The 14,031-nt window shown below is 37.3% G+C and overlaps 1 long non-coding RNA gene across 1 annotated transcript in view; it reads right to left on the reverse strand.

Annotated features, from left to right (window-relative positions):
- The window catches only part of LOC108415603, a 50,797-nt gene that overhangs the window by 3,603 nt on the left and 33,163 nt on the right, over positions 1-14,031 (reverse strand). The window contains exon 2 of the long non-coding RNA XR_001857036.2: positions 1,243-1,357. This is a non-coding gene — a long non-coding RNA (uncharacterized LOC108415603). The remainder of the gene's footprint in view (positions 1-1,242; positions 1,358-14,031) is intronic.

The raw sequence follows: 14,031 nt of genomic DNA on the forward strand, positions 1-14,031 counted from the left end.
TTACAGTGTGAAGACTGTGTTATTTTATATGTTCTTCACAGAAAATGAGCAAAAACTAAGGAGTTCAAATAAGAATGCATCACATCATTTTTTCTTTTGGTAAACATTGAAAATAGGTCCCACAGACCTGAACAGCACACAAGGGTTATATTTTTCCATCAGTGCTGTACAACAGAATAAAACTCATGTTTAAGGAAGGACTATGAAATAAGGAGCATGTCTGCAGAGAAATCCTTAAAGTTGAGCAACTTTTAAATTCCGTTTTGTTCATTTTTTTATATCTTAAGAGTGAAAGACTGCTAACATAATAGCTCTATAAATGAATGAGCCTTCGGCTGTTTATGTCCACTTACTATCTATTTTCACCAGTTTTTTCCTTTGTTAAGATAAAGGTACATTTAAATTATTCATTAGTGAACTGGTGTGTGCTGCCTTGTCATGTTTCGTAGTTACAGCCATGCAAAAAAAAAAAAAAAAGCCTAATCAGTCATGATGTTATTCTACTCACTTTTGCATTATTTATCCAGCAAATGCATTTACATTGTAATTTTTATTTGCCTAAAAAGTATCTGTCTCAAACAAGCCTACAGAATTTGGCACATTTACTAGATATTCGCTGTTTCTGTCAAAGCTGTTTTATTGTGTCAAAATATGCAGAAAAAAATCTTAAATGGAAACTACTTTTTAAAAATAAACATGGATTTTTTTCCCCAAGAATTAACAGACAATCATTTCTCTCAATTCTTGTTGAATGACGGTCTGGCATATTCAGTATATCCTCCTCTGAAGGTCTGATGAACTGAATCATTGTGTTAAATTAGAAATTTGTGAATAATTAAAATCAGATCATTGTAAAACATTGTTATCAATGAAGACCATGAAAGCATTTCCCATCTAACATCACTGCAAACTAACACTGTAAAACCTACTTCATCTGTCCAGCCTAAAACAATTACTTGGTGTGGTGTCAAGCAATTGATCTAGTTTTATTCAGTTTCAATAAATATTTTAATTGAAGCAGTAGTTCATTTATTTAGGTTGAACAAAAATGTTCATTCAAGTTTTAAGTCATTTTGTCTAAGTTGAATTGACACTTTTAAAGTAAATGGCCCACTTTGGATTAAGCTTATTTTGTTATGCTTTTAGAACAATAAATGTTTTCTATATCAGTAAACACATTGTGTTGTTTTGGTTGTTGGCAAGTTAAACTCATTGTGACGTATTTTTGAAGTCAAAACTCACTGTTTGCTTCCATACTTTCAGTCTGTAGTGCTCATTCTCCTTTTCTTTGGCCTGGTGTCAACACGATCACCAATTACACAGAGACCTTCCCCTCCAAGAACTGCTGTTGTTTCAGCTGTTGAGGAAGAAGAAGACGGGAAAAAAGTCAGGTCCCTCAATGAGTTGTTTTCTCAGCCAGCTGTGTCCTTGTGGACAATATGTATATTTTTTCCTTTATAGCCTTCGTCGTTGCCTCGAGAATAATAGCAGGAAGGTAGTTATGAAAGCGCTGGATGCTCGCTGCAGTGTTTTGATAATCAAAGTAACGCAGTGTGATTCAAACACACTCATCCATTCATTTGAATATCAAAAATGATCATGGTTCCTGTTATTAGGGGAAGTCCAACTGCGTTGTGCTCTGCGGAGGTCTTGGCAGGTTTTTATCTCTGTAGTTCAGTAGTTAAAAGGTTCATTAGAGGACAGAGTTGGGCAGTTGTTTCTGTGTGTGGAGTATTGAGCTTTACTTTTTCTGATCCACACTGATATGGCCCGTATGATTAGACTTGAACATATCATAGAACTGCTTCTTTATGAATTATTCTGTTTTCTTAATCTCAGAATTTAAATAGGAAGTGTCTGTTAAAAAAAGGGGGTGTTATCAAAGTCTCCGAAAAAGGCAGCAGCCCCACTACCAGGCCGAGCTGAGTTGAAGGTGTCAAATCAAAATGGGTTAACAGGAAATGATATGACATATTTAGGGGTAAGAAAGATGCTACTGATGATGAGTCATCTGTCATTTGTTGTCTCATCAAAAACTGGCACTTTGTTCCAGGAAAGTAATTCTTAAAGGCAGAACTATCTCCATATATTTCATGGTTTATTGCAGTAATACCTCATACAATAATGAATAATATTTATTATTTGTTGTCAAGTTATCTGCTTTGAAACAAGGCATTTTGTTCATTTTGTGAAACAGATAAGCTAACTTACTGTTCTTTATTTTATTATTGTACATTTGTTTTGCACAGTTTTTGTACAGTACCATAGTAATGGCCTAGAAACATCTTAACCACCACCTAGGACACCATAACATGGCCTTGCAGCACTTTAGCAACTGTCTGGACTGTCATAGCAATGGTCTAGAAATGGCTTAGCAACACCTTAGCAACCACCAAAGATACAATAGCAACAGCTTTAGGTTACCTTCTCATCTGCCTGGGATTCCATAACAATGGCCTAGCAACACATTAGCAACCACCTGGGATAACATAGCAACAGTCTAGCAAACATCTTAGGAATAACCTGGGATACCATAGCAAATAGCTAAAAGCTATTATATAGCTTTCACAGTCATTTTAGAATCATCTACATCACATGCTCTGTTCATCATTATGGACACACCTGAAAGCATCTAGACGCTTTCTAGTATCCAAAAAAAAAGGTGGATACAGTAGAATGAACCCATACTCGGATAGTAGTATTCTGACATTAGTGAAATTACTACATGTACAAGTTAAAAAAACTTTCCAGTCCCCAAAATAACTTGATTAGAAGTACAAAAGGAGCAGGTCTAGAAGTTACTTAAGTACTGATCAACTTCTAGAACAGCAGCACAACTTCTTAGTACATCTAATATCTACAAGCATAGAAACTGAAGTTTTTCCAGTGCTCTGTTTTTGATGCACAGAATGAAATTAAGCCCCAAAAAGGAATTAATAACTAAAAATGAATGATACAAATATAACTGAGTAATATACAGAAGTAGATGTAAAACGTTATGAAGTTAAATCACCCAGGAAAGTAGAAATCCAAAATCTAAAATGTCCATGTAACTAAAAACGGAACAAGTTACGGGTCTGTGATGTGCATTATGTTACATTTACATTAAATGTATGTTAAATTTGCATTACATACTATTCTGAATTTTTGATTGGTCTTCCAAATGTTTCAGCCCTCACTTCCACCTCTCTTTGTACCTCCAAATTTGTTCTCACACTGAAGATGTCTTTTTGTGTTTCAGTCTTTTCCTGCTCATGGCTGCAGTGAGGAAGGCCAGAAAATTCAGTAATAAAGGGCCGGAAATCCTTTGGCGAAATATCTCTAATTTATGCTTTGGTGTAGGACGATTTTGGCAGTTCAAGCAAAGAAAAAAAAAACTGGATTTTTATTGTGAGAGCAAATCGTACTGATGTAGGGTTTACGTGTTCTTGTGCCAGGTTTTGTGGTCTTGTGGTCTCAAAATGTGTCCTGCAGTTGAATGGATATGTGTATCACTAACAGAACACCATAGTAACTAATGGGGTCACTGGAAATAACAGGTAGGGCATTCAAAGCATTAACAAGCAAAGTGAGCCAGTCAGTCAGTCAGTGCTCAGAGTTGAGCTGAACAGAGATGAATAGAGTATAACTTTCAAGTTTAACACTCCAAAATTCCCAAGCCAGGGCCTTCATACTGCCGCCATTGTGCTTGCATGACCTGGACCAAATGTTCCGTGTCACCCAGGGTGTCACCTGTCACCTTAAACTGACTCAAACATACCATTGAGTGGGCCATCGCCATGACCCTGAACTGATGACCATGCCCCAGCCTAGAGGAACATCCAGTATGTTTCCTTGTGTGTGTGTGTATGTGTGTGTATGTGTGTGTATGTGTGTGTGTGTGTAAAGTAGATTAGCCCTTATAAGTCTAGAGTAATTATTGTCACTTTTCTGTTCCATTTCATTTCATTGTGCTATTACAGTATGGTGCAGAGACTACCTTTCACTTGTTTTATTTCAAGTCTTAACAGCCCTGCAACCCCATCAGATAAACTGTACTTAAAGTTTCCATCTCTGAGAAAGAGGAGAAAGTCAGGCTGCAGACTTGCTTCAGATCTGTAGAAATCCACAGGTGTTTCTGTCCATCCTTCCACTGTGGGAAGACAACTCAGCACTATGAGTCTGAAAGGACATGCAGCTGTCAAGAAGCTGCTACTGAGAAAAGGAAGCAGATATCAACATTATGGAATGTGGTTGGAATTTCTTGGATCATGAAAGACAGAAAATGCAATATGAAGATTCTCACAAAGAATGGAAGCTGTAACAAAGGCACAGAGTAACTGAAACATTTGGTTATTGAGGTTTTCGTGTAATGTTCTATTACATATATTTTATCTTTTTTCCTGATGCTGAGAAAATAACTTGCAATTACTGGCCATTTTGACTAGAAATTAAATAAATGAAAGATGCTCTGTGACTTTTCCACTATATTTAATTACTGTAATTACATAGTTGCATAGTGAATTACATTAACATTTTAATTATGATCTATATTGACAGGTCTGTCGGGTCAGTCTGTTTCAGTGTTGACAATCACAAGGTAAAAATATAACAGAACAGCACTCTGCACCCAGCAGCAGCTTTGTATTGAATTGAAATCTTTATTTTTAGGATTTTTGTTTTTATATTCAATAATACAAATAAAACGAAATAAAAGCGTGCATACCAATTATCTTTCACTGATCAAATCCAAAGCATAGTAAAATATCCTCGTTGAAGTGATTGATCCCTCACAGACTTTTCTCTGGTTGTTCAACAAAATTCAGGTGAGAAATGATCAAATTACCTGTTTGTTGTTATAACTTTGTTATAAGAGGTAAATCTTAACCAAGAACAATCTCTGTGTCAGAATAACCTTGGCTAGCTTGCCTTTATTGAGCCATCCTGAGCACTTAGTCTGACCTGAATAAGAATCCTAGCAAATGCCATTTTATTTCCTGACGCACTAAAGAGGAACATAGTAGCTAATGAGTACATTTGTTTCTGCAGTTTATAGACCCAGCACTCACCTCTACACTGCCTGAAATATGGGCTGGCATGTTGGAGCTGATCTAACTCCTCACATACGTGCACCGCCATATTTTTCCTCATGATTTGAGAGAGATTGTTAAGACCCCTCACTCGCTTGCTTATGTACTTGTAATTTTCAGTGTCAGAGCGAAAGATGAAAAGCTGCAGCTAAATGTCAGCTCAGCCTTTTACCTCCTGATTGACGACGAGGCAATAAAGGGTTGAAATATCATGTCAAATCACCCGGCCATTGGTGTGTGTGGGCTTTTACAGGCTGCACAGACTCAGGCCTGTCAGGTTTATGTGTTTTTATGGCTGCAGACGGTGGGATTACATTATCGATATTGTCTGCCGCGGTTTCAGCTCTTCATCCATCACCATGCGCCCTTCACCTTCCAGCCGCCACCCGTCCCCGTTTGATGACGTTAAGAGTTATCTCCACATGCTTCTTTAACAAATTCCCAGATGTCTCTTTTGGGAGGCGGGGTGGGGGGTTGAGGGGGGGTAGGGTAACTTTCTGAGTTTATTAGCACTGCCAGTTAATTGCCATTGAAGGATGTTGATTATTTATAGACACTCATATGAGCTTGAATGGTCCACCATGCAAGTACTGTCTGGTCAGGTAGTCCTATGATGGTCCATTTTCATGAATTATTTTATTATCTCATTTATTATTTATAGTTTTATTTAGAAGGTGGCTGATAAGTGGTGGAACAACAAATGAGCTACAGATAGTAACTGTAAACCTATAAAGCGCAACATTATGGTCTCTGGTTGAAGGGTCAATGAGTGTAGGTAGCAGAGATGCAGAGAGTGTCTGGGGTCTGAGTCTGAGCTGGGCCTCAAGCGAGGTTCGAATTTGACTTTAAATAACAGTCTTTCATCAGAATAAAATCATTCTGAAGGAAAGAACTGAAGCTCTACAGACAGTAAATGCCCAAAGAAAACATGCAAAATGACCTGAGTTGGTTAGTCTGTAGTTTGTTTGATAAATGTGCTAACTAGCTAGCATAATAGTTAATCCAGCTAAAATTTTAGTAAGTTGTACAGTGTAGTCAACTGTTTCATGTTGCCACTTTCATTTAAACACCACATTTACTGAATGTAACACTTTGCTCTGTCTGGGTTTTCTCTAATGAAAGGCTCGTTATCTGCAGCCGCGTCAAGCTTGATGACGTGAGCTGGGGGAGAGCGGCACTGCAGTTATGACTGTAGCAAATTAATAGGCAAGGTCACATATGAAAGGTTGGAAACTATACACTGTATTTGTTTTGAAAGTGGCGGTCCTGATAAAGTCTGTTTTGTTTGTGTTTTTTCTCAGGCAGAAACTTTTCAGTGTCGATTCGTGAGTCAGCTGGAGTCAAGATGCAAGTAAGTCAACACCCCATGTCACAGCCCTTTTATAACTGTAATATTATCCTATAATACTAAACACACTACCCCCTTATACCTAAAGCTACATTCATGTTAAACCTCATTGCTCAAATCCAAATCCAATCTAACATGATCATATAATATGTTCACATTTGTGTAGGTAAGTTACTAAAATCTCTCTGCTTCCTGAAACGACCCACATCCTAATCAGTAACGTCATGCGAATGAACCACTTGTGTCATTACCACAAACAAACCACCTTTGCTTTGAAGATAATTAGCTCTGAACAGCTGTTCATTATTAGACCACGATGAAGACAAAAAAAGGCCAGATGTGTGGCTTTTCTTCTGTTTACTGGCATCAACTCAGGTTCAGTGTTGCTGCCACGTTAATACTGACCTATGGCGCATGCGCAGAAAAAAAAAAGTATAAATTCCAATTTGACAGTTCTCATTAAGGTTGCACGGCCACAAATTGGATACATACACGTCAGATTTAAAAAAGATCCTATTTGTCCACACAGTTCTGAAAACAGATCTGTGTCATATTATGGCAAAAAATAAAATTTGTTCCACTTCAGCCTCATAATGTGAACGCAGCCAAACACACTGTCCTGCTCATACCAACACAGCCACTTCACTTGTCCATTTTGCCTGGCTTATGATGCCTGAATTCACCCTGCACTGTTAAGATACACATTGTTTGCACTTGAAGCTCTTATGCTGCACATCAGGAGACAACCCTGATTAAAGAAAGCAATACTATGGTCTGGGACAAATGGATTAATGACTATAATTGAGCACGTCACATTATACTGAGTGATTCAAAAGTCAGGAACGTCTTTGAATACCAGCCCAGCAGTGTGTTCAATGTGAACAGTAAAACGTCTCTGACTTTGCCTTGCTGATGGCATATTGAGCATATTTTGTAAAATGTCTTTTGTCTTTGTTGGTATGTTTAAGTAATACATTCAAAACTAATTAATATGTCTCATTGGATTGGATATTTGATATTTAGATTAATCGCAGTTTTAGTTTTCAGGCTCAAAATGGCAACATCCAAGGTGGGTAACATACATCATAGGTCCACTGACTGGTCTAATACATAATAATAATCTTTAATAATAATAATCTTTATTTGTATAGCACCTTTCATACATACATGCAACTCAAAGTGCTTTACAGAATAAATAAAAAGAAAACAAAGTTAAGCAAAACACATTAAAAGAAATAAAGATAGAAGGACACAAAATAAAATAATGAAATAAACTGAAAAAGATAAAATGAAAGATGAAGATGCCCAGATCAATCTAACATACAGTACTGTGCGAAAGGCACTCAAGACACATTTTCAAAATCTATTTATTTAGTATGCGTTTATTTGCTGAGAAAAGTGTTATTTGAATAAACAAAATGTATAGAATATTAATTAATAATGATTATTTATATATATATATATATATATATATATATATATATATATATATATATATATATATATAATAGTGATTTTATGTTTGTTTAACCATTTTCAAACCTCTCCTCGAGGAAGCCCAGTATTACAGTATTATATGTAGTTAAAAAGCAGCTCCTGATTTGACCAATCAGTGCTTCAGTAAATAATGCTCATGATGTAATTGATGATATTAACGAGTCTCTGTGGCGGCTGTGAAGGTGTCAAGGAAAAATATGGACTCAAGAAATTCTTGTTACTTTTTATTGTTTTTATGTTTATTTGAATTATGAATGTGACTTTATTCTAATGTGTATTGTGATAAACTCACTGCTGAGGTGAATTGTTTAAAAATTTGCTTAGATGCCTAAAACTTTCACACAGTCCTGTAAATCAATTAATCAATCAATCAACCTTTATTTTGACTCGGAAGTACATTGAGGGCAACCCTCATTTTCAATGTAGCCGAGCATTTACAAAAACAGGGGTTGACATGACAAAGAAAATAATAACTACATTTAATCATTTTAAATTAAAAGAAAATTGAAATTAACAGTGAACAAAAGATAAAAATAAAACTTGCGGTTTAAATGATAAGAGATTAAGTAAATGAGATTTACAAAGAGAGACACTGACTGCTAACAGCCTACTGACACTTTACACTGGTGAAGGTAGCCAATTTAATTATCTACGAAGAACTTTGATTATCTGATTATTTGATTATCTTTGTAACTGACATATTACCGGCATAATATGAGACGATTTGGGTCAGGTGCTGTTTATTTGAAAGCCCATTTTTTTGAGAACATTAAACCCACAGCCAAAGCGTGCACAGCAGCCATATGCGTACGAATAATGTAACTAGTAGCTTTAGCAATGCAGGACTGCCCAGCCACAATAGCAGGCATATGTAGGCATTTGCAAGTGGTTGAAAATAATGACATATAATGAAAATTAATAAATGTGCTTGAAAACTCTCTTTGCTCTGTCCCTGAGCTCAAACAATGACAGCCATGTTAGCACCAGAAATAAGACTAGCATTTCACAAGTGTTCAAAAGTCATTTGTCCTATATTGAGCACTAACAAGATGTGCCAGTTTAGTGAATCGTAAAATGTCCTTTGTAACATTTAAAATAAGGCTTACAGTGGCACAAAATGTTAATAAATATACCCCTAAACATTTTACTGGGTACCTCTTGACTCATGGATCTCTCTGTAGAGCTGCATACATTTGTAGTATTAATCAGAACATGCATGTACACGTGTACATCAGCTCTTCTAGGCCAAAGAACCTCCCCCTTAGGTAAAAAGTGAACAGAATAAAATCAGAATCTTAAATAGTGGTGCTCTCTCTCCTTGCTGGTTTTAGCCTCAGTGGGCAGTATTTTATTACATCAACCATGCAGCCTGAAGCAGAGTGTAAGACTATAGTTACAGTTATAAGACTAGTCACTGTCATGTCAGAGAGGACCAGTCATGTCAGAGAGGACCAGGTGGATATTTACTTGGCTACATATCTATAAGAGCACCAAAAATAAAGTTAGGGGTAAGAGTAGAAGTCACTGTATGTACTTAAGTTATAATATTTGGATCTGGTCTCCACTGTGACGGAGGCTAAGCAATCCGTTAGCAGCAGGGAGTGGATAATTTATGGCCAGGAGAGTGCATGTGTGTGTGTTCATATGTCTGTTCTCTTTCCAGCTAATTTAGCTTATGAAGCCGAACGTGTCCGTTAGCATTTAAGTGAAATCACCCACACCCTGGTGTTGGCAGTACGTTAAAGTTGAGCAGGTCTATTTAGAGTGCACACACACACACACACACAACAGGTTCTTCTGGCCACACTGTGGATCTTTGTGAAGCTGCCAAAGTCCCACTCCACTCCAACCTGTCTGCTTGCAGGTGAAATCTCTCTCTCTCTCTCTCTCTCTCTCTCTCTCTCTCTCTCTCTCTCTCTCTCCCACTCACACTCTCTCTCTCTCTCTCGGCTGGAAAAGTCCAGCCATGACCCAGACGCTCATTTGGGCCTAAATCTGACAAGTGACAGGCGGTTTACCCCCTCTCTCTCCTCCCTCCAAGGGGTATAATTCAGGGGGCCTATTTGATTTTTTTTACTTGGCAGGCTCTGCCAGAGCCTTTTTATTGTGTGTGTTGGTCCAGTCAGAGTAAATGATCGATCGCCATTACACAGCAGCACGTCACTGAGCTCAGATGGGCTGTGCTGTTTGCACAGGTGCCCAACAATGTGGCGCTCTGCTCTAAACCTGTTACAGCCCATTTCCCCCCGTATGGTGGCGTTCACCTTCAGTAGCCCCCCACCCCAACCAACGCACACTACGGATCTCAGTCTGTTTAACACACACTCCATCACTTTCTCCCTTGCTTACACATGAAGGGGAAAAATGGAAAAAAAAAGTGTATGCAGGAAGGCGGGACGGACTCCTTTGTACAAGTTACATAAAAAAATGTAAAATATTGCCTTTGTCTCAGTAACAAATATACCTTACTGATCTGCTAAGATGTTTGGTGTCGTAACTTACGCTATATGGTTGTGCTAGCTTATATATGAATTAGCTTTGTGCAAACTGTATTCCTAAATTATCTCAATCTTGCCTCAAAAGTGTGTTGAGTTATAAAATAATATCACAGATTACTTGTGGTATATATGGTTTCTGACACTGCACATGACGAACATTAAGCTTTAAGCTTTAAGATGGCTACTACCATCACGTTTACCTACACAGTACTTTTTTAACCATAGAAATCTGTCAACCCAGCACCAAACCCCAAAAAAAGAAAGTTGCTTGTTTAAATCTGCTATACGAGGAGTGCTCATCCTTACTGGCAATAGTAAAATCATTTTAGTAATTTCAGGTTGTTGAACTGGAGCTTTCTGTGCACTGTGAGAAACAAAGGTACTAAACTGTCACTGGCGTGTTTCCCTCAAGGGTACGTCTCAGTAACTTTAGTCAGGGAACATAACTGTACCTTAATCCATTGAAATAATTTTCTAAGTTGTATTGATTCCACACTTGCAGGCTTTTTTTATCGTTTTGTTTGAAAACATTAGGTTATGAAAAGGTACAAATACATAGAAAAACTTATTTAAGGTTCACAATAGGACCTTAAAACCGATGTTGTGCCTTTGATGGAACATTTACATTGTTTGTACCTTGATGAATAAAAAATGTACCTGAACAGAACCTTTATTTCTTACTGTGTAGTTATTGGGATACACAAAACAATAGTAAGTACTTACCAATTTGAATTAACAAGAACTGAAGCCTCATGCATCTTTTATGTAGGGATAGAAAACACAGTACCATACACACAGAAATAAAGGTACTATGTAAGTACGTTTTTTTTTTTTTATTAAAACTTTTCCAGGTGAAAAGTACTCATTTGTACATTTTCATAACCTAATATTTTGAAACAGAACAATAAAATAAAAAGCCTGTAGGTGAGATGGGGTGTGTGGAGTCAATATAACTTATATAATAATATAATTTCAATGGATTATGGAACAATTATGCTCCCTGCCTAAAGGTATTGAGATGTATCCTTGACGAAACCACTGTCCTGATGCAGTTTGAGGCAAGTGTGTGATGAATTACGCATGCACAATGCTATTTGTTGGTTGCAAGATTCAGTGCAGCACTAAAAAAGTGAACTGTCCTGGCTGATTGACTGCAAGGTGAAACCTGTGTAAACTTGATTATTCACTGAACAAGTACATCAAAGCTACACCTATGTGTCCTCTGTGTTTGCATTGTGTAGTAAGCACAAACAGGTCAAGTGTTGATTACTCTGGGGTGAACCTTCTGTTGTGTGTACACTTCATTTGTCCTCAGTCACTGATCTGTGACCAGTCAGGATTGTGCTGAGCTCTCAAATCAGGTGTTTACCTGAAAGCAGAAAAGGACAACAGCTGTTCTTTGATCTTTACTGACAGCATGCAGAATAAAACTTTTCTCTTCTGTCTTTTTAATGATCTAAATCAGTACTGCATCTTGGGTGTTTGTTCCCCTTTACTGCTGTAACAGCCTCTACTCTTCTGGGAAGGCTTTATACTAGATGTTGGAACATCGCTGTGAGGGTTTGATTGCATTCAGGCACAAGAGCATTAGTGAGGTCAAGTACTGATGTTGGATGATTAGTTCTGGAACACAAATATCCCTCCAACTCATCTCAAAGGTACTAGATGGAGCTCCAACATTCCAGAGAACACAGTTCTGCTGCTCCACAGTCTAATGCTGAGGGGCTTTATACCCTTCTAGCTGACACTTAGCATTGTGCATGGTGATCTTAGGTTCATGTGTGGCTGAATCAGGCTGATCAGTTCTGGATCACAAACTCCGTCTAGCTCATCCAGCTCTGGTGGGCTGTATACCTTGCTGTATTGTTGACGCTTGGCACTGGGCATGGTTCACTTGGAGCTCACATTCTATTGGTATTGCTTTTCTATGAAGATTATACTAGCTGCGTTTGCGCAATGGAATGCCTTGTCTGCAAATGGCGACTTTAAAATAGACAAATGCACTAATGAGAAGGGGTGTCTGAATACTTTTGGACACATAGTGTATAGTACTGTGAAGAAGTCAGAGATCACTCTCTTTATTTATTTATTTTCCTCTTAGAACAGCCAAGTACAAGCCAACAGTACAAGTTATTTGATTTTGCAGTGTCAATTAAACAACAAGAAAACAAACATTTAAAAAATGATAGTTCTTTTCAGCATATAGCTTAATCTTTCTTACAGCTCACATTCTTTTCAGAAGGCATGCTTTCATGTAATTCAATGAAATATGAAAGATTAGACATTGGTTCCGTTTTCTGCTTATCTCAATCTACCAGGAGTTCTTTCAACAGTATTTTTAACAATTTTGGAAAAAAAAATTTTGCTTAACTTTCCTTTAGCATATTGATTATCTTATAACGTATCCCCTCAGAAATATCCCCTGATAAATTTGCACATAACCCCTCAAATGGCCAGTGCCCACCGGTAGGCCCAATGTATTATTACATACTTCTATAACCTAAGAACAGCTCAACCAGTTTGCACTGCAGTCCCTGTAGTTGCTGAGTAAAAAGCCTTAGTATGTAGTAAGCCCTGGATTTGAAGTGTTTAATGTAAATCAATAAATAGAGGATGCTAAATTGGCTACCTTCACCAGCGTAAAGTGTCAGCATGCTGTTAGCAATCAGCGTCTCTCTAGCTTTGGCACAGTTATTATTAGAAAGTTGTAATGACGTCAAAGAGAATGTAGCAGTGTTTCTGCTTCTATAAATCACTTTGTATTGTTGTTTGTTGTTTCACACTCACAGCCTGATAAGACCATGTGCTGCTTGTGTGTACATATGCGTGCACACACTCTGACTCACTTACTTTCACTTCTGAAATTGATTTCAGCGGAGAGAGGACTCGGTTCATATCTAAAGTATTTAACGATTTCAGCTAATCAAAGCCTCTCTAATGTACACAGCTTTCGGGGGCGAGTTCGATCTGGTCAATTATTAATGAATTATTAATGCTGTAATTTGGCCAAATGGCATTATGTGCAGCCTTTGGTCAGGCATGTGCTATCAGCGATAGGTAAATTGACTAAGTACTTCTTAATGTAAGTTATTCTGATCATGGATAGAAAATTATTGTAGCTCTTGTCTGATGGTTGTAGCTTAATAAAGGTTTCTGTGAGTTTTCTAACAGTATCTCATTGTATCTTCACTATATGCTATGTCTGTTCCCTGCTCTACAATAATATATGCAATTGTGGAGTCCAAATGCTGGTATGTGCTGCTGCTTGTGCATAATATCTCTGTCATGTTTCAAAGCTCATGACGCCATTTTTTCATTCTTAGGATTTTTGCCCCGCCAGAAATTTTCCCTACCCCCACCTCTTATATATATTGGCAACTGGGAACAGTATAAATCTAGTCAAAATATATGAGACTATATTTTGAGATTTATTAGCAGAATATTTTAAAGATATATTTCTTATTAGGAGATTGTTGTAAGAATATTCTAAGATTATTTCTAGATGATTTTTGCTTGTTTGTAATTTATTTTAATTTTACAATTTTACACGACCATTTTTCAACCCCTCTTTGTTCCTTAGAATTAAACTGGCTATTTGTTTTTGCTGCTGTGCCTTTAA

This window comes from Pygocentrus nattereri, chromosome 4 (assembly GCF_015220715.1).
Source record: "Pygocentrus nattereri isolate fPygNat1 chromosome 4, fPygNat1.pri, whole genome shotgun sequence".
Classification (NCBI taxonomy): Eukaryota; Metazoa; Chordata; class Actinopteri; order Characiformes; family Serrasalmidae; genus Pygocentrus; species Pygocentrus nattereri.